Raw genomic sequence first — 21,233 nt, forward strand, 5'->3', positions numbered from 1 at the left:
CTAATTCCCTCCCAGTCCTAGACACTTCCCATCAGGCCCTCTCGCTAGCTGGAAGCCTGGAGACCTGGCTTTGGGGATAGAAAACCACCTGGCACTGGGTGACGTGCTTCAGTGCCACACACTGTCCAATCCGGGAGCCACCAGCCACCTGTGGCTCCTGAGCCTTTGGAATTAGCTGGGCCCAGTGGAAATGAGGTGCATAAAATACACACCAGTTTCCAAAGCCTTGGCATTGGAAAAACGTAAAATACCTTATTAGTAATTTTTTAGATAGTAATTACATGTTGAAATGAAAATATGTTAAAATATGGGGCCAAGTAAAATCTATTATTAAAATTAATTCTGCCTGCTCCTTTTAGTTTTTCAAAGAGAACTACCTCCGCATTCTAAATGACATGTCTGGCATTATATTTGCTACTGGATAGCACCTGCTAGTGGCTGGAGCAGGTCCCACCGTGGAGGGGGCTGAAAGCCAGTGCATGGGCAGAGGCGCCACAGGAACGAGAAGGCAAAGGCAGACGTGTCTGGAGGAGGAAAGGGTGTGGTGGCTGACACTCCCCGGGTGTCTGGTCAGCAGCCTGGCTAAGCCCACAGGGACTCCCATCTTCCTTGCTGATTGCGGTCACTTTGCATTTGTCGGCTGACTTCCTTCCTGCTGATGGAGCAGGGGGCAGGACTACGGAATAGGATGAGATGCAGTGCCATCTGACTTGAACTAGATTTGGCTTGGGATTCGCTTCTGAGGTCATCCCTGTGCCCTCCGATCCGGGTTCTACCTGTGGAATCCACACAGCAGGTGACTGCAGTGTTTGCTGTGAGCACCATCTCCCAGGCAGGCTTGGGAGGCTCACCACGCCGTGGATTTCGTGGCCTTGAAGATTTCAGGTTTTACACTTCATTTGTAGGAACTTGCTTTATCGTTTTCCTGAAGTGGCTTCTCGGATCGGTGTGTAGACATTGCTCTCAGACCAGGAAGAAGTGGGTTTTGCCTAGTAGTCCACAGTTTTCAATGTCCTTTTCAGCAAATTATCACTTTTCATTGTCACAACATCTTGTGAGGCAGGCGAGGCATGTATAGATTTGTATCCATATGTCATAGCTAAGAAACAACAACAAAAAATGCTTGTCCTGACCAACATTTGAAAGCTGTGAAGTGACAGAATTAGGGGTGGATCATGGACCAGCTCATGGAGACCTTGGCTCCTGGTCTTTGGTGGCTTCTGCTGGTGTGTGGAGGGTCACTGAGATGGGCCAGGGGAAGAGGGCCCACAGCTTCCAGAATGCAAGGCATTCTGCCTCCTCAAAACCAAGGAAAGTAACTCAGCAGGCCTGGATGTCAGGGTTTGGAAAACTGCCACTTGGGGGTCCAGGGAAAGAGCCTAATTGGAGCTCAGCCTTCCCTGAAGCAGGAATGCCTTTGGAGTCCCTGCCTGGCTCACTCCCCTAGGCGACCTCCCGGGGAGCTCTGGGAAAGCCGGCCACTTCCTCCTGGAGAGAGGCTCTGAGCTGCAGGCAGAGCCCAGCAGAGGGTGCTGAGAGCTCACGCTGCAGGTGGGCCTGCCAGAGCTGCCAGCTCTTCAGAGCCGGACTGGAGAGAGGAGGAACCAAAGAGCTTTCCTCACAGTGGAGTGATGATGATGATGATGGTGATGATGGTGATGATGGTGGTGGTGGTGATGGCACTGCTGACTATATAGTAGGATCCAGGATTCACCTGGGGGGTATGGTGTGGTTTGGAAAGGTTAGAGGGTCTGGAGCGAGTCCTCTGATTCCACCATGGGATTGGGTTCTGGCAGCGAGTAGGGAGATGGTACCAACCACAGAGGGAAATGGGAGGCAGGACCGTTAGGGCCCCCGAGGCCTGAGACATAGTAGCCATCATCTCTGGTCAGTGCCACAGGCTGTTTAGTTCGGCTTGCCTGCTCATCTGTGATTCAGTTACCAATCACCATGATCACTGGCATGATACGTGCTAGAAAAATAGGTTCAACTCGTTGTGCGGGTCCCAGCAAACCGTTATGCAGCCAAACTTAGAACTAGTCAGGCAATAGACTGATGGGGTTAAAGGGGACCCCAGCAACGGTCCTGCCCAGAGCCTTCATGTTAGAAAGAAGGGGAATGCCGTCCAAAGAGGGGAAACCTCACCAAACGTCACAGAGCTCATGGTGACCTGGACAGGATGGGAGCCCGGGGAGGCCCCTGGGCACAGACACCGGCTGTGGAGTCTGATCTGGCTTCAAACCTGGGCTCTCACAATCCCTTGTTTTGTGACTCGGGGCAGGTCATTTCACTTTTCTGATCTTGGTTTCCTCATCTGTACAATAAGGGTTTTAGCAAGTATCTGCCTCAGCAGCACATAGTGGGACAATAGGGATGCAGCCTTTGCATTGTGAGCATTCCATAAGCGGTGACTGACACTGCTATTAGAACTCAGCTTTTCTGACTTCCTAGCCAGAATTCATGCGGTTTGCGATGCAGCCTCCTCCCACCTCCCTCAGCTCTTTTGCATGGCTCTGCAGTTCCCGACTTACTGACTCCTTCATGGAAAGTTGCATGGAGAAAGAAGGAAGTTATTTACATGGTTCACTACCTGTAAAGTAGAATAAAACCAGCAAGACTACAGACCCGCTGACAGAAGCACAGGATGGGTGAGCAGAGCGGCTTGCGCAGGATGGGAGTTTGTTTGCCTTTTATGTGGCTCCAGGGGTGACAGGTAAAGCAGCCTGCCACCCTCAACATGTGAATCTCCTTTCGAAGTTCCGAAGGCCTTTTCCAGCTCTTGTATTTTCTCACGCAGAGAAGTGGGGCCAGGAAGCGCATGCCTGGTCCTTTTAAAATTAAGACCAGAAGAAGCACCCACAATTTATCTCATTGAGGTGGCCGAAAGTGGGTCACATGGTCACATCCAGCTATGAGGAGAAACGCAGGCTTCGGCCGGGAAGCCCTGGGCCTGGGAGAGAAGAACAATATGAGATGAGAACCTAAAGCCCGTCACAGGCTCCTCACTGGTGCGGCCATGGGTGCGGCTGTTCTTGTAAGCTCTGATGCTTCTGCAGATCCATCCACCCCACGTTTCACAGAAAAGAAGTCCATGCCTAGAAAAGTACCTTCTCTGGAAACAGTTTGGTTCTCGGCTTGTGCTTCAGCAGCGATGTAGAGGCAGCACAGCTGCTGGTGGCTGTAGGGAGGTGATAAAGGGTCACTGATGTGAACGGCAGGACAGTGTGTGGGGAGCCAGGAAGCTCGGAGAACAGGCGTCTGCTGATGGGAAGGAGAGACGGAAGAGGAGGTGCTGAGCTGCGCAGTGAAACCCATGCACTGCTATGACCCTACGGGGTGACATTCCCTCCCTGAAGCAGATGCTGCTTCAGCCCAGGGCCACCCGGAGGTCCCTCCACACCTGCTCAGCCTGAGGAAGGCCCTGGAGCTCGGTCCAAGGCTCTCAATCCATGAAGAATATGTTAAAAAGCTGGAATGCCCAGCTGGTGTGGCTCAGTGGTTAGGTGTCGACCTAAGAACCAGGAGGTCATGGTTTGATTTCAGGTCAGGGCACATGCCCAGGTTGCAGGCTCCATCCCCAGTGCGGGGCCTGCAGGAGGCAGCCCCTCCATGATTGTCTCTCATATTGATGTTTGTAACTCTCTCTCCCTCTGCCTTCCTCTCTGAAATCAATAACAATATATTTTTAAGAAATCTGAAAAAAAAATAAAACTTTTTAAAAGCTGGAAGACAGTCTCACTCTCAGGCGCATAGTGATTTCTACAACTTCAGCACCCTCTTAGCCTACTTTGAGGCCACCTAACTGGGAACTCCTACAATGGAGGAAAATGGTTGGAATGGGAAGATCGGGGCTGGAACTCCAGGCGCTGTGGGGACCCTGAGCCACATGATTCTCAGAGGAAGCCTATTGGTGGCCTCTTCCAGGTCTCAGATTCAACCGTCCCTCCTGCTGCAGGCGTGTCCCTCAGCTGCTGTGACAGGCCTGTCCTGCCGCGCTTCTAACCGGCTCCTACCCATTCACCTCTCCTCACAGCTGCCCTGCACATGGCTGCCATGATTTCCCTTCAAAACCCTCCTCATGCTGAGCCTCTTTCCTGCAGAATTTGCCAAGAGGAGTTTTTTTGTTTGTTTGTTTGTTTGTTTTTTAATATATATTTTATTGATATTTTACAGAGAGGAGGAAGGGAGAGAGATAGAGAGCTAGAAATATCGATGAGAGAGAAACATCGACCAGCTGCCTCATGCACACCCCCTACCGGGGATGTGCCCGCAACCAATGTACACGCCCTTGACCGGAATCGAACCTGGGACCTTTCAGTCTGCATTCCGATGCTCTACCACTGAGCCAAACCGGTTTCAGCAACCCAAGAGGGGTTTTGGGAGTGGTTTCCTATTTCTTGTTGTTGTTGCTGGGGCTAGAGTTTTTCTTACAGGAACTTTTAAACTCCTCACCAATGAGCACGTATGATTTTTGTAATAATAAAAAGACTAAATGTGTCAAAAGTTGGGAGCGGACAGCTGAGAACTGCGGTGGCTCTCGCTTCTTCATCCAGTCTGTATCTTTTGGGCAATATGTGAGGCCCCATCAGTAGTTCTGGTCTGGTGACCAGGCTCCCCAGATTCCTCTCCAGTCTCTTCTGGTTTCCTCATGGACCCACCTCAAAGCCCACCCTCCTGCCCACTTCAGGCTTGGTCCTCTTTCTAGATCTAGTTTAAATTTCACCTCCTGCCCCCATCTTACTTCTTAACCGCATACATCACTTCTCTGACATTTCATTTATGTCTGCCCCACACCCCTGTTGCCAACTACTTTCCTGATGAGTGGCTCTGACCTCCCAAATGAAGTCCTGGTTCCTGGTGGATAAGGGTGAGCACTTGTACATGCCTTGCTTTCTCTGCGCTATCGAGCAGTTCGGAACCCATACTAGGGAAACCATTGGTCGTTATATTCTGAGAACTGTATCACATCTAACTGAATGATTGGACATGTGTCAGAGCCCTGATCACCCTTCCTACAAAATACCTGGAGGAGGATTTCATAGGGACAGTTCTCATGAATACGAAGGGATACAAAAGGAAATAGGGGGACTTGGGTGTCCTAACACGCTGACTGTGTGGCCTTGGAAAAGGTCCCCTTTGTTCTGACTTGCCAGTCAGCCTCCATGGGACTCCTGTTGGCTGTTCTGGCACCTGCTGGTGAGACTCCCTCTTCCGTCCTCAGCAGATGGGGTGCTTCAGTGTCTACACCAGCTTCCTCCCCACCGTGGTGTCTGTCCATCTCCCTCAGTTCCATCAGCATCAGGGAGAATGCCTTCTCCAGGAAGCAGGCCCCAGATGCCCTCAGTGAAGCTGATCACACCTCCTCTCAGCCTGGGTTTCTAAAGAGGCGATGCCTCTGCAGTGACCACTCCAAAGCTTGGGTGTGGCTCATTGTACAGTGGCTGTGAGAGCTGTTTGTTTTCCCACCGTCTGAGGGGTCAGGCAGGATGTGATAGCTGATCTTAGATGGTAAATTCTTAGAGGCTGCCTGTGACGTGCTTTTAATGTGCCCGGGGCAGTTCCTGGTCTGAAAACACACGTCAACATGTTTCCTAAACGGTGCCTTTGAACAAGGTCACATGCGTGAAATCCCTTCTTTGACTTCCCATTGTTCAGCTGATGACAAAGCCAGATAGAAAGTCTGAGTCCTCTGCTAGGTTCCCTGCTTAAACCCATCTCCCCATCAGCGGTTACTATTTATTTAACCTCTTTAAACTCATCTAGGAAAGTGAAACGTGCATGATAATAGTACCTGTCTCAATGTATTGTTTGGAGGATTAAATGAGAGAATGCATAGAAAGGGCCTATTAACATCCATAGCTAGTACTTGGTAGTTTTAATTAGTCCTTGAGGTGGCAGGTAAGCTGGACAATAGAAGCCATGAACCAACAGCTGCTCGGTGGATGTGTGGAGTTGAAATTTTTCTGGGATCCGTGTTTTGAGGTCCAGGAAACCAGCAGAAAATTGAGCCTTTCAGGCAATACAGTTTGGTGGCTGATATCCAAATCCACCCCCTCTCTCTCCTTCTCAAGACTGAAGACACCCACAGGGCAATAAAAACCAGTGGCTGTCTTGCAGGAGAGGAGGGAAGGAGGGAGAGAGTGGGTACCTTGGGCTACATCGTTCTGCTTTTGTTTATTAGACACCAGCCCACCCCAAAGTGCCAGAGGATGATCCTGCTGGGACAAGGGTTCCCAGCTGGCTGGCAGCGTCTTCCCTTAAGCTGCAGCTGAGAATTGATTGGTCAAAGGCAATCAGCTTGTGTTTGGTTTGTGGGCATGAACAGGGTCCGGAAGGTCACTGAAATTTTATTGTGTGAACGTTTCTAACTGATGTAAATATCCAAGCAGAGCTCATAAAGGACAAAATATTGAATCAGAGAGAGAACCAGACAGAACAGCCTCCTGGGAGTTTCCAAGCTGGCTTTCTCTCCCTGGGCCGGAGGCCCTGCTCTCCAGTACCTGCACCTCCGTCCAGGGCAGCGGTGGGCCAGGTGACAGGCGCCGGCCAGCCAGCCGAACGCTGGTTTGGATTAGTATGTGGACTCCAAGGAAGTCCCCGGAAAAGAGACAAAGAGGGGCAGTAGGGAGGAAATGGGGCTCTGGTGGTAACCCTGACAGTCTGCTCTGCTTCGGCCGGAAGGCAGCTCCAGCGAGGCTGCAAGGAGAGTCGGGCTTTGCCCACGGTCTTCCAGGTAAGGGACTGGAATGGCTGTGCCTGCTGCCCTGGACGCTCTACCCGGTCACTGCCCCTCCTGAGGTCGCTGGGGGTCTCAGTGCAGCTACAGGAACGCAGCCCAGAGGGAATGCTGCCACCTGTGGTGAGAAGGGCACAGGGATGTATAAACTCCATGGAGAACGCTGCCCAACCCAGCAAGGTGTAACCATTCTCTCCCATGAAATCAAATAGCTGTACGAGAGAGGCAGAGAGCAACATTTTATTGTTCTTGCCAACACCAAACAAAACAATACTGATTCCCGGGCAAGTTGAATGCAGAAGGGTGAGCGAGGGTTTCTGGGAGTAAGCCTACGTTTTCTCACCGTCTGGTACCAAGAACCAAAGCCTGGAGGACAGTGTCTGGGTCCCTTTCTGTGTACCCTGAGTCAATGCAATGTCCTGGGAAGAGGATGCACCCCCCCCGAGCGTGGCCCTCCCCGGAGGATGCTGCATGACCTCTTGGCAGACAGTCCTGGTAACCTCTGCCCACCTCACCAGCTAGGGAGCTCTGGTGCAGGGAAGAAAGTGCAGAGAGCTGAGGGAAAGGTTCTGGAGAGACGCTTAATAAAATTCAGACAGCCCAGCCAGTGTGGCTCAGTGGCTGAGCATCCATCTATGAACCAGGAGGTCATTGGTTCGATTCTGGGTCAGGGCATATGCCTATCTGCTGGCTGGTCCCTAGGGTGGGGCATGCAGGAGGCAGCCAATCAATGATTTTCTCATCATTTATGTTTCTATCTCTCTCTCCCTCCCTCTCCCTTCCTCCCTAAAATCAATAATATATATATATTTTAATTCAGACAAACTTCATTGGTGATGAAGTGATATAAGATTATTTGCATTATTTTGTCTAAAAAAAAAAAGAATCTAGGAGAACAATGTGATCCGGCCTTTAAGTCCCTGTTTGCATTCAGTGATTTGCATAAATTTAAAAAAGAACCCAGGGGATTAGCAGCTCCCACAGCATAATTTATAGCGAACACTTTCTAAGTTTGCATTGTGTCCCAGGAACTGTTTTTCAGCGGCTCACATGTAGTATCCCATTGCATCCTGGCGATTTTAGGTGAAGGCTGTTGGTATTAGGCCTATTTGACAAGTGTGAAAAAATGAGGCTCAGAGCAGTAAGTCAGCCTCCCTGGGTTTACCCCGCTAGTAGGTGGTGAAGACAGAAGGTAATCACTCCGTAGGCCTGTAATTCTGAAGCGCAAAGCTTCATTTCCCCTCCCTATTTACAGAAATGTTAAGAATTATTTTTTTAAAAATAGTCATTCAAGTTAGTATTGCCAGAAGATGGATGCTATTGTTTAGACAAATTAATTATTTTTTTAAAGAAAGTTTTCTCCCCCCCCCCCCCCCAAGCTCCAAACACACACTGGCGTACCTCCTTCAATGGTCACAATTCTTTCTTCTCCATCATACTTCCCTACCTAATATCTCCTTCACTGCTAGGGGGACCGGTGGGGTGCATGCAACTTCCAGATCCTTATTCCCGGGCAACTCCATCCAGTCTCTCTTGGAGAAGAGAGTGTCTACAGGCCAACCTCAACAGGGGGCCCATGACTAGGGTCAGATAAACCACACATTCTGGAAGCACACCCCGGCCTGGGGGACAGGAGAGAGACTCTCTTTGTCATATCCTTCAGCCAGCTTTCCACACCAGAAAAGCCGACTCACCTTACTGAGCAGGAATTTCCCAGATCAGGGTGCTCAACCCTGAAGGGTGAGCTACATACACAGAAAGCTCTAGAAGTTCAGGTGTTCGATTCTTCCTGAAGTCGGGGAAAAAGTCGCAGACACGCAGTTGTGTTGAGAACGCATTAGAGTCAACCTCCCCTGTTCTCCAATGCAGCTAACCCATACGGCGTGCCAAGGGAGAGGAAGTCTGACGTTTGTTTTTATTCATATATTTTCAGCTTCGCTGTAGATACTGTTGTGTGTGGTAATTTCTAGGCAGATGTTACAATGTAAAGTTTCTCCAGGCGGTTTAGTTGGCATTTTTTAACAGGACTTGGATTAAAAGTCTTTCTCCTCAAAAAAAACAAAAAAAAACAAAAAAAACCCAAACCAAACCAAAACAAACAAACAAAAAAACCGGTTCAGTGATTGAGACTGGAAGGATCCTGGCTTTGAAATCCTCTCCTACAAAACCAGAGACAATCAGAGCAGCCTTATTATTTTATTTTCGTTGCCATGAGTCTCTGTGAACCATCACCGGTTTCGGCCACAGAAAGCCTGAGACCCCCCAGGTGGGCAGTCAGTCCTGCCCAGAGGACCACAGAGAACCCTGGGGAGACCCTTAGCCAGTGCCAGGGGGCAGTAACACCGGCTTCTTGGCTTCCCAGCAGGACTTCTGAGGTTATGTATTTGAAAGCAAAAGTGCCATTCTGTTTCCTTCCCCTGAGCCTCCTCTTCTTCCTTCTCCCATGGTCTGTAGGTTAACTGAAAACTTTGTGGGTTTTTTGGAAGGGCAAATAAGATGACAGGGTAGGGGAGAGGCAGGTTGATCAGATGAGTGGCTTCAATGTCATTCCATTATGAATTTCTGTAAGCAATGCTTCTGAATTGTCAATTTGATCAGCCAAATATAATTCTTGCATGGGTATGATAGAGTAAGTATTGCATATCTCAGCCAGCCTATGCTTTTCCTTCTTCTCCCTGATCCCCAAAGGACTTGAAGAAGGGAAATCAATAAATCAATCGGTATCTTGTCCAATACCCATTTCAGTGACATCACAGCGCCATTTGCTAAAGATCAGACAGTAGTTACGGAAAGAGACAGACATTTCCATTTGATGATGCATCTCTTTGCCTTTGTGAACGAGATGTAAAGATGGTGCAGTGGCCTTGTAAATAATGTTTCTGTTGATCTTATTAAAAAAGAGGATCATATGGAGAGAATGACAAAATGTCATGTGTATCTCAGGGTTTATGACACAGCCAGTGGGGAGTGTTTTCTTTTCCCTTAATATTTAATTCAAAAATGTCTATATTCTGTCACCTTGGTCCTTAAAAATAAGCCAGAATTCAACACTTAAAAATCTATCAATGAACATTTAAATGCACTCAGTTAGCTCTGATGTTTTTTTAGAGAAATTACACAATGTGAAAGCATGCTGCTATAATACCACAGTCCCGGGTATGTTCTGTTTTGTTCACTCACTCATATATTTGCACATACCCGATGTTCTTAAGTTGGGGTAAAACGATACAACTCTTTGTGTTTAGTCTTTCCTCAAATGCTTCCACGCTGTACCGTGTCTTCATTTCTAAAACTCACCCTCCCTTGAGCCAACAGCAATACTCTTTTCACACAGACCTTGCAGATTTTGTTTATACAATATCATTAAGGGAATATGTCTTACACATAAACCTAAATAAGAGGACACTCTCAATAAGTGGGAATTACAAGGATAATGACAACTGTAAAATTCATTTCTAATACACTGTCCTCCAAACTGCTGGACTGAGGTCCCAGGAAGAGAGCTGAGGTGCTGTCTCACCTGGAGTGTGACTCTTGGCCTTGATTCCCTTTCTCACCAGCTAACTGCAGCTGCTAGCCTAGGTCTTGAAGCCTCCTTCTAGGCGTGAAATTCTTTGCTTTTGTTCTTCTCTCTGGAGAGACTTTGAGGACTGGGCCTTAGGAGACCTCTGATGAGCTGTGGGCCCTCGGGGAGATTTCAGTGGGAGAGCTGGCAAGCTGGGCTCTGTGGGAGAACTGGCCAGCAATCTGCTCCCTCAACACCTAAGGGCAGCCACACTGGGCCTGTGGGGTGGGGTGTGGTCCCCCTTAGCCCTGGAGTAAGGCTGTTCTCCACACCGGTCCTATCCTATGGCTCCCTTACTGGACGAAGTCCACGGAGCCAAGGAAGGAAGAAATCCTGTGGTGCTGTGACTGGGCAAAGCTGCAGGCCTCACCCTTGCTCGCTCCTGTTTTGTGCTGAGACCAGCTAAAGCGCCTGGAAATAAACCGCTTGGAAACACAGCGAGAAGGAATTAGACCACCTAAAATATTAAATAAGGCTCAAAATATGCGGGGGGGGGGGAATTTAAATATGTGTATATATCACTGTATATAACTACCCTGTTTCCCCGAAAATAAGACAGTGTCTTATATTAATTTTCCCCCCACAGTTGCGCTAGGTCTTATTTTCAGGGGATGTCTTATCTTTCCATGTGCTAGGTCTTATTTTCGGTGGATGTCTTATTTTCAGGGAAACACGGTATATACCTACCTGTGTTTTGTTTTTCCTTCCCATTGGATGTGGGCACAGGGCGCCTCACCTACACATTATTTTAACTATTCTGTCTCCTCTGTGTTCTTTGCTGTGAAACACCCGGGAATGAGGAGGGGGCTGGGCCCTGCGTGCCCTACTCTGCTGGCGGGAGCACCTGGAGGGCAGGTCGGAGGCCCCAGGGCTGCGCATCCCTTGGAGTGAATAGGCAGCAGGGCCGGCCCAGACCTGGACCGGGTAGTCCGGCACCCGCGGCTGCTCCCCCTGCCGGGCGAGCCGAGCAGCACCGAGCCTGTCCTGGTGGCACAGCCTCCCGCCGCCGGCCTCAGCGGGCGGAATCCGTGAGCCCCGCCGGCTCGGTGGCCAGCGCGGGCTGGAAGCTCGCGGCCCGGGGAACGAGCATTTCCCCGCATAAACAATTGGCTGCGAATAAACATCTGAGCGTCTGAACGGGCGGCGCTGTAAACCAACCGAGCTCTCGGGCAGGAGGGGGGTTGGGGGTAGGAGGTGGAGGGAAAGATGCGAGGCCCAAAGCCAGGACGTGCCCCACACGCACTCCCTGAGTCCAGAGGCGCTTAAGTTCCCAGCAAAGTCAGGCCGATCCCTGACCCATCCTGCGCCCCTTTCCCTGCGGCCTGGGACCCGCGCTCAGCCCGGCCACACCGCACCCCCTTCCGGGCCTGGGACCCGCGGTCAGCCCAGCCACTCCGCGCCCCCTTCCCGGCCTGGGATCCGCGGTCAGCCAGGCCAACCCGCGCCCCCTTCCCGGCCTGGGACCCGCGCAGCGCACCAGCCCCCGATGCCCCGCGGAAGCCCGGACACTGAGCCAGCGCCTCCGCGGGGCGCAGCCACTGGGCCCCCGCCGGCCCTGATGCAGCCAACAGCTAAAGGCGGCCTGCGAGCGCCCCCAGCCCAGGTGAGCAGAGGGTCTCCAGGACGCCCCTCCTGGGCCTGGGGGCTGAGGGCGCCCTCAAAGCAAAGCTTTTCGGGACCAAAGACTCGGGGCGAGTGCGTTTCGGAGCGGGGGATGCGCGCACGTGCCAGGGCCGGGCGCTGGGCGGGCGGGCGGGCGCTGGGCGGGCGGGCGGGCGCTGCCGCGGGCGGGGGGGCGCTGCCGCGGGGGGGGGGGCGCGTGGCGGGGGTACAGACCTTGGCGATGCGCACCCCCCGCGCACCCCCATCACTTTGGCCAGAGCGGGCCCTGCCCTTGGCGTCCTCAGGCAAGGGAGCTGGTGGGGCACCGGATACCGGAGGGCAGCCACCTGGGGGCATCTTCTGGAAGGTGAACCCCTGGAATGCAGCATCATCCGTTTCTCTAACCTAGACATGGCCGCGGAGGAATAGCAGGAAATACAGTGGGAGCTTTGGTTGGCCCCAGGCCCGTGCCCTCGCCCCTTCTCGCAGGCCCAGGGCCGTCCGTCGTGTAGGCCGCGCAGGACGCCCCGCGGGTCCCTGTGCTTCTCTCGACCCACCCAGGCTCACCCTGCCGCCTCCCCAACCCTGGCGCTGGCGCCGCTGGGCCCTTCCCCCGCGGGCACCGAGGAGCCTGAGGCGTGCGGCCAGCCTTTCGGGAAAGGCGGGCCTGCGGGCCTCCTCTCAGGAAGCGCCTGAGCGAAGTCCCGGCCTGGGATCAGCTGCCTTTCTGCCTTCCTGGGGCGCTCCTGGGTCAAGGACGCCCCGGGGCTGGAAGGACCCTCTAGAGCCGCGCGGGGCTGAGCCGCAGCCAAGAGAGGGGATGCACTCCCAGCAGCATCTGTGGGTCCCCGCGGGGTGGCCTGCCCGGGGCACTGGGAGAGGGTGAGGGGGCAGGGGAAGGGAGGTCTCCCTGCCCGCTCCCCAGCTCTCCCTTTGCAGGATGAGGCTGGGCTGTCATGAAGGCTCACTTTCCAAAGGCGCCCCCCTCCTCCCCTTCCTCAGTTTTCCGGCAGAAGGTGCACCCTCCCTCTCCCTCACCTGCCGTCTCCACTGGCCCGGGACAGGCAACAGGAGTGACAGCCTGCCCAGCCCAGGGCCTGAGCTGCAGGCTTGGTGCGTGAGGAGGGGGCTGAACAGGAGGGATGATGATTCTGAAGCTGCTGGGCAGAGGCTGGGCTCCTTGGAGACAGAGACAGAGGCACCGAGCAGACACGGAGCAGTTGGCGGTGGGGACGGAGAGGGGCACCCAGGCTGTGTGCGCCCCCTGCCCGCAGTCAGAGTCTGGCCGCCCCGCGTCTGGGCCCCAGGCCCGTCGGCTCAGCCAGGGGCCAGGATCGGGCTCCCCAGGCCGCGGAGAAACCAGAGAGTCCCGGGGCCATCCCCCACCCTGTCCCGCCGCCACGGGCCTCTCCGTGGGCGGGCTGTGTCCCAGGCCGGTGGCCCGAGGCGACATCCCGGAGGGAGGTGGAGGCCGGCGAGTCCTCCTGGGTTTAGGAACCTTTTTGGGGTGGTGAGGGGGCGCAGGGACCTCTGTTCATTGGGGGCAAGGGGACCTGGCTACTGGGGCCGAGGCTCTTCAGGATGGGCCTGGAGCAGGTAACCTGCACGCTCCGAGCAGGTGACTGACTGACAGTGAAGGCAACCAGGCCAGGCAGCGCCCCATCGGGTGATCAAGATGCTTAACCCAGCGGTTTGTCTCTGGCGGGCTCCCCCTCTCCCTGCCGCTCCCCCTCCCAGGGATTAGGGGGCACTGCTTTCCCAGGGGAGCCCCAGGGTCGCCTCCCTCCCGGGCCCTTTCTGACCTCTCCGGGCTGGGAGAGGGGGGCAGCGGTCCGCAGACCCATCCCTGGTCCTCGCCCACCGCGCGCGCGCGCGGGCAGGGCAGGGTTCAGCCCGGTCCCCCGGGTCACCTCCTCCTCCCCCCTCCCGCAAACCACTTGTCTGAAACTTACCAGATTCCAATCTTTAGGCAGGAAAAAAAGTGTTTCATATACAAACCGATCAGGGTATTTGCAGATAATTGCGAATGTCAAATACTCGGGCGTGATGACAAAGTGCAGAGATTGCCAGGCCCAGCTCAGCCTGCCTGCCTGCCTGCGGGGAGTGCTGGCGGGGCTCCCGGGCCACCTCGGCCTGGGAGGAGGGAGGGAGGGGGCAGCTGAGCAGCTGCAAGCAGCCCTGCCCACCCCGGCCCGCCACCCCTCCGTGGAGCTGATCCGTGGGCCCCTTCACCGCGTCCACACCTGGGGCGAGAGGGTGAGGCCGCCCCAGGGCGGCCCCCCCCCCCCCACACACCCCGGGCAGTTTGCACACACGCAGGGGCCTGGGCCTCTGGTAGGCGCCTTGCCCAATGCTCTCTAGGCCAGGCCCCAATACCTCCCAGAGCTAAGCCAACCATCACCTCCGCTGCCAGACACACTGGGAGGGGCGAGTCCCAGGCGGCAGCCGCCGCTGCACCTTCTAGTGCTGGTCTGAGTCCTTCAAGGAAATAAACAATTTTTTTTAAATGCAAAAGTCCCCATGGAATCGGGACTCTCCAGTCCAATCTTCCTGTACCCCGTTGCAGGAGGCCTCTTTTGGGGGGGCATGCGGAGCAGGAGCATGCAAGGTCCACCATGCCAACCCTACCAAGACCCTGGTGACAGTGAAGGTGGGCAGCTATGAGGACAATTCCTGTACCACTCCCCTCCCCAACCGCAGGCTTGCCCAGAATGTTTCAACAGCCCTGATTCCTTTAAAAAAAAAAATAAATAAAGCACTTTTGTTGGATTCCAAGACTACTGAACACCAAGGGGTCACCTAGATGGTTGGTGAAGTCAGTGGTGGGTCTGTGACCTCCCAGGGCCAGCCCTCAGTGGGCAGGAAGGGGTAGTAGGTGCCTGCAGGCCACACAGCCAGGACTGCCAGCAAAGGGGCTCAGGCCTCTGAGTCCTGGGTCCCAGGACAGCCCCAGTGGGGGACTATGGACCTGGGAGTCCCTGACACCATCTCCAGCTACTCCTTGAGGGCAGTGAAGGGAGGGGTTGCTTCTGAAGGTGGGAGAGGGAGGGGAGGAGAGGTAGAGGTGGACAGAGGCTGCCAGGGAGGGAAGCCCAGGAGGGCACGTCAGAAGGTCTGTCTCTCTCCCTGACCCCACTCTCAGACCTGCTGCCCCCTCCACTGCGAGCTGCTGTCAGCATAGTCCTGGACGCCCGGAAAGTGTTCCTCTCAGATCCTCTGAGGTTTCCTTTCCAATGTGACAAATTAGCAAACACCCTGCTGCAGTCTGCACCTGAGTGTGCGTTGTGGGGAGGGGATGCTACTGGGGGGAGTCAACAGCGAGGAAAGGAGATGCTGGCTTTCCCGCTTTCTCTGCCTCGGAAAGGCTGCCTTTGGGCCAGGTGGAGGGGACTAGGGCCTGGAGCTCTGCAGAGCTTGGGGCTGGGGAAGCGGGTTCCTATGCCTGGCTTAGGGAAACAGGGTGGGGTGGGGGTGGGGTGCTGGGGTTCAGCCTCCCCCCCGCCCCTGCTCTGGAAGGCCTGGGTCTTGCAGGAAGGCAGAGCAGAGGTCTCGGGGACAAGTAGGGCAACCTGCTCAGACCCGGTCCGGGCGGTACAGAAGGACAACAGCCTCTGTCCCCATCCCCGCCGGCCAACAGGGGCTGCACAAGTGTAAGATGTGATTCTATTTGACTTTCCAAATCAGAACGCATTGATTGGGGCCCGGAGAGTTCACGGCACATAACTGTCTTAATTAAATCGGCTGTAAACAGACAAATCTCCTCTCTCCTGCACCGGGAGCTCTGGGGGAGGCACGGGGGCCTGGCAGAGGCCGGGCTGGGGGACGCTGTTTGTTTTTTGTTTTTTAAAGGAGTGTGAAGGAGGCGAAGAGTGGGGTTCCCAAGACCTCAGAAAACAGCTTAGCTGAAACCAAGGCAGGAGAGGGCAGGGGGTGCAGGAAAGCTGGGGCAGAGCCTGGGTTCACAGGGCAGCCCCTCGGGGGCCGCAGCTGGGGAGGAACTGGGGGTCCCGGTTGGTTGGGGGGAGGCTGAGGTGGACATAGCAGAGCCGCTGGGCTGTCCTCAGCTCTGCCCTTTTCTTCCCGATCCATTCCTCTGCCTCAGCCACTGTATTCCACTTCCTGGCACTGGGAGGGCAGGGCAGGGCACTCTTCTTTCATGTGGCCAATTCAGGGGTCAAGGGGGTCCTACAGTGAGTGCCCAGCATGTGTGCCAGGACCCTGGTGAGGGGGTGAATGAGGAGGATGTGGGAGCAGGAGCCAGGGGAGCAGGTGGGAGGAAGGGTGTTTGTAAGCCTTTGAGAAAGCAGGCAACGGGAGTGTCATTCACAGCTCGGAGTCCCCCTTTGGCGAGCCGATCTCGGAGAAGGGAGAGGGGGTAAGGCTCTCTGGTACCCTTAGCCCTTGATGCTGCCTTGAGGCTGGGAAAGTGGCGGTGCCCAGGAGGTGGGCAGGACTGGGCTCTCCGTGGGCCCTGGGCAAAGGGCTGGGTCTATTCCGGAATACCTGGGCCTCCGGAAGTGACCTGGCTGCAGGCAGTCCCCGGTCCCTTTGGGGCTCCCAGGCTCAGACAAGGGGTGCTAAAGAAAGCTCATCCATGTTCCAGTGGACAGAGTAAAGGACATGCTCTGTGTGTGTGTGTGTGTGTGTGTGTGTGTGTGTGTGAGCACCAAGTCTGAGTGCCCAGTTCGGCGTGCTCCTGGGACCTCCGTGAGGCTGCCTTCCCGCCCGCTGGGTTCGCATTAAATTCTCCTCACTTTTCAGCGACTTGCTTCGGACCCGAACGGGAATCTGTCTTAGAAATCCTCTCCATTTCGTTAGCTTGGTCATGGCAAACACTACGTTGTACTCGGTATAGAATACAAGTTCAAGGGAATTTTCGTATAATGCCTTTCGGAAAGTCCTTTAAAGATTTGTTTACTTCCGTACAGCAGAAATTAAGAAAAAAAAGGTGTACACCCCGCTCTTACGGAGAGGCAGAGATGCTCAGATTGCCTTTAGATCTCGGAGGGAGATTGTGCGTAGGCTCTGAGACTCTGCAGACAGGAGCGGAGTGAATGGGCTGCTTGCAGATATCCTTCATGAACGGCCTTTTCTATTTTTAAGCTGAGGTATGGTTTCCCAGGGGGAAACATTGTTGATGACAAAAAAAAAACAACAAAAAAAACCGCTTTCTAAAGGATTAGAAAATAAAAGCAAACCTCTGGAATTCGTTACAGTACAGAGGTGTCTACTGAGTAAAAGAACTATGACTATATCTAGGTAGTGAAAGGTAATCACAATGTGAACTCCTGGGGAGTCCCTGCCTATGTCTCTATCACCCCCACAGGGAGCCCCCCCTCGGACCCCCTCAGGGCACACTTGTCCTGGGAACCTGGAATTGTTGTCACCTTTTCTCCCGGGGGAACAGCAGCCCACCTTTCTGTCGCCCCTGCCTGCCAAGTGACAGGGACGATTGTTCGGCAGCCAAAGGGCTTGTGAAACAAACTTCTTTCACATGCTCACACTTGCAGGCCACACACAACCGCACACACACTTGCCGATTTTTTTTTTTTTAATGTTGCTTCTGAATGAGAGAAAGGGAGAGAGAGAGAGAGAAGAGGGAGGAAGAGAAAGACAGGGAAACTGGAGCTTAGGTAACCAACAAACCTGGTTACTAGGCTTTATTGATCCTAGAAGGAAAAGTTCCCCTCGTAAAATGTCTCCCAGCTTATTAGTTATTTAAATCAGTCCCGGGGCTGGAAGAGCGACGCCCTGGGCACCACTGTGGACTCCTGGAGGTGCAGACGCAGGATTGGTACTGGGCACCAGGGCAGAGGCGGCGGGCAGGCGAAGGTGAGCCACTTGGCGGGGCTGCCAGGCCGGCCCCATGGGAGGAAGCTCCCCCCAGGCCTGTGGATTAGATGTTAGAAACGAATGGGTCACGGCGGATGGCAAGGATGTGGGTGAGCTGGCCTAGGGCTGGGGAGCACGGGAGCGCCGGACTCAGTGGGCTGGGGACAAGGCGAGGCCCCGCCTGCGGTGGCTGCCGGCAGGGACCCCTCAGGCGCCAAGGCCGCTGCTGTCCGTGCAGGGCTGGGGACCTGGCTACGGGGAGGCCCCCAGGTGAATGGGCACCTTTCTGGGTCGCTGTATCTGACCATGTGTGTGGGGGGGTGCCCATGTGAACAGTTGAATTTATTTAAAATGAGCCCCCAATCTCCCCACTGAGTATTCTCAGTCCGAGGCCATGGCTCTGCAGTCCTATTGCGGCCCAGGCCCCGGCAGCGGGCGGTGGTGCCCAGCGCAGCCGAGCGTGGCCGCAGGGTCCGGAGGCCGGCGCCGCGGGACTGCGCCCTCCACTCGGCTGTGGCACCGCCTGGGCCGAGCCTGGGATCTGGCTGCCACCCACCGAGAGGGGCCTGGGGAGACCCGGAGACCCGGCGGGCCGCCAGCCTAGGGCGTCTGCGGGCTCCCTGCCTCCGCGGACGGGCTTCGGCCGCCGAACAGACAGACAGACGGGCCTCCGTGCGCTCAGGGTCCCAGTACGTGCCGCGTCCTTGACTCCAGGGCGGGCTGGCCGCTCTCGGGTCGCGGTTCGAGGCCGGCTCGGGCTCCCTGGCTCTCTGGACCCTGCGGGTTGCGCCCCGCAGGCTGGCCGCGGTTTGGGGCGCGGATGCGGAGTATACTAGTCAGCAAGAGGGGTTGGGGCGAGCGGAGGGCATGGCCTGCCCCACCATCGCACTTTCGGGTGGGCCGGTCGGGCTGCGTCCAGGGCCCGGGGCCCGCCCATCCCCCGCGGCATCCCCGTCGGGTCGGACTCCGGGCGGCGGGGAGGCTCGGCTCCGGCCGCAGCGGCTCGGCGGGAGCGCAGGGCCCGGCCGCAGCCCACGCGGTGGCGCTGTCGGGAGCGGACGCCTCGGCGGAGCCCGGGACCCCGGCGGTGACCCCGGGCTCGGGGGTGAGGGGCCTTAAGGACGAGTCCAGGCTTCGGGGATCTTCGCCGCCGCCTCGGGCCTTGGGGGAGCAGAGAGGGGACCGGCCCTCCTCCACCCGGCGCGGTGCTTCCCCACGGAAAGCGCGGCCGGCGGGGCTGGAGCGCGACCCGCGTCTCCAGCCCCTCGTCCCGGGGTGGGGCGGGGAGGCCTCGGCCTCTCTTAGGGCGTTTCGTTTTCTGGCTCCTCGTCCCGTCCCCCCGGGCCTTTAAAGACGAATTTCTAGGTTTTAAAAACTAGATGAGCCGGGCAGTGGTCCTCCCGGTCGCCGCTGCAGCAGGAGGCCCAGCTATGAGCTCGGGCCGGTGGAGAGGCTGCACGATCCGCAGTCCCGGGGCCGCGGCCCGATTCCCGGAGCAGGGCTCTGAGCCCGCGGGCACTCCGCCTCCCTGGCCTCGGGCCCCCGGCCCTGGCCGCAGGCGCATCCCCACCTTGGAACCGAAGCCTCCAGGGCCCGGAGCCCGTCCCCTCCCTCCCTCCCTCTCGCCGGCGTCGCTCACTCTGGACGCGCGCTCTGCGCCCCTCCACCGGGGACCCCAAGATCAGGGCCGTTGCGCGCACGTCCCTCCCGCCCAGGGGCGCCCCATCAGGCCTGTTCCCGGCCTCCCAGGGTTCTCTGCCTCCTGGATCCTGGGCTCTCTGGTCTCACTCCGGCTAGTTGCCCTTCCTCCTTCCCAATTAGCCATCTTCCCTGCGACTGGGCTCCGTCCGGGCGGCAGGGCCAGTTGCTTTGGGGATGGGGGGACCTCCGCCGCCCCTACCTTAGGCGGCCCGACGGCTGCGCCCCGCTCCGCCCCCGCCCGGCCGCCCGCCACCCCGGGACCGGGACCGGAGTCATTTGTCTCTGCCCGGCGCGGGCTGGGGTTTGTCCGGCTCCGATGCCAACGGGGAGAGCGTGCGGAAGACAAAGTAAGTGTCCCCCGCCCCCTGCGCGCGGGCCAGTCCCCAGACAGCCCGGAGCGAGGCCAGGAAGCGGCTGGCTGGAGCCCACCCTCGGCGACCGGCCTCCCAGGCTCTTGCTCCCCGGGCCCTCCTGGCCCCGGGCCTCCCTCCTCCGCTTGGAGCGGGCCATGGCCAGCCCCAGCCCCAGCCCGGCGCAGCGAAGCGGTCCTCCAAATGTGGGTCCTCCAACATGTGGGTCCTCCAAAATGTGGGTCGCCCCGCTCTTCAGGATGGTTCCTGGCGGAAACTGGCTGCAGAGCTGGTGTTGGCTTCGCGTGAATGAAGGCTTCCCGCCCGCCCACCGCCTCCTGGCCCCAGCACAGCGAGCCCAGGGCCCGGTGGCGGAGAGGGTGGTGTGGAGGGTAGTGTGTGAGTGGGGGTGGGAGTGTGGCAGAGGCAGGCCGGGGTGGGTACCTAGGAACCATCCAAGGGTTTGGATGCTGAGGGCTCCCAGTTTCCCCCTCCTGAGCGGTGCGGGCATTGGGGGGATGCGGCCCAACTTGCCTGTGTTCTCTAAGGGGCAGCGCCTGCCTGGCCAGCAGGGCCTCCTGGCCTGGGGGGCCAGACTGGAATCTAGGGGTTGGGGACGGATGCTGGACCTGCAGAGGCCCGCGTGGCGCAGGGGGGAGCCGACTCCTAGGCATGGCACCAGCACCCTGTTCCCTGGGCAGTTGGGCCTAAGCCATCGGGCTTAGCACTGGGGAGGGAAAGTTGGCCAGAGTGGTGGACCCAGCGCTAGGTGTCTAGAGACAGAGATCAAGGGTTGCCATTAAAAGTGCAGGCCGCAAAAGAAAGGAGAAGGCCTGTGCAGAGCTAGAGAGAAAAGGGGAGACCAGGGACATAAGGAAACACATTCATATTCAAGCCCAGCAAAAAAGATCCCTTGATTTTTAAAATAACAAATCTCAGAGATTATGAAAGACGGGTGACCTTTGACTAAATGATATGTGAACATAATTGGGAGTAGGGGGAGAAGGGACAATCTGAGTGCATTCCAGACAAAATGTCAGCGAGAAGCAAGCTGAGAGATAATGCCCCCACCCCATGGGAACTCTGTGCTGGGCGCTACTGCAGCAAACTATCCGGTAATGCACAGAAACGCATTTTGGGTCAAATTAATTTTTTTAAAAAGTAACTGAAACAGATTTTTTTTCTTGAGTATGATTTTGTTTTTAAAACGTTTGGAAATAAACCACTCGAGGAATACGAAACGAAACCAAACAAAACTTGTAGAGTCATCATTTATTTACTGTCTAAAAGAAACAGAAAATCCTAATTAAGGGCAAAAAAGTTATTTAAAATTTCTTATTGTCAAAATTAAATATGCTGGAAATAATTGCTTACTTGGATTGATATAAGATCAATACAAAAAACTGTGCAGTTTCTATATAAAAGCTTATGCAATTCAAAACATAAA

Source organism: Pipistrellus kuhlii, unplaced genomic scaffold (assembly GCF_014108245.1).
Source record: "Pipistrellus kuhlii isolate mPipKuh1 unplaced genomic scaffold, mPipKuh1.p scaffold_m20_p_7, whole genome shotgun sequence".
NCBI lineage: Eukaryota > Metazoa > Chordata > Mammalia > Chiroptera > Vespertilionidae > Pipistrellus > Pipistrellus kuhlii.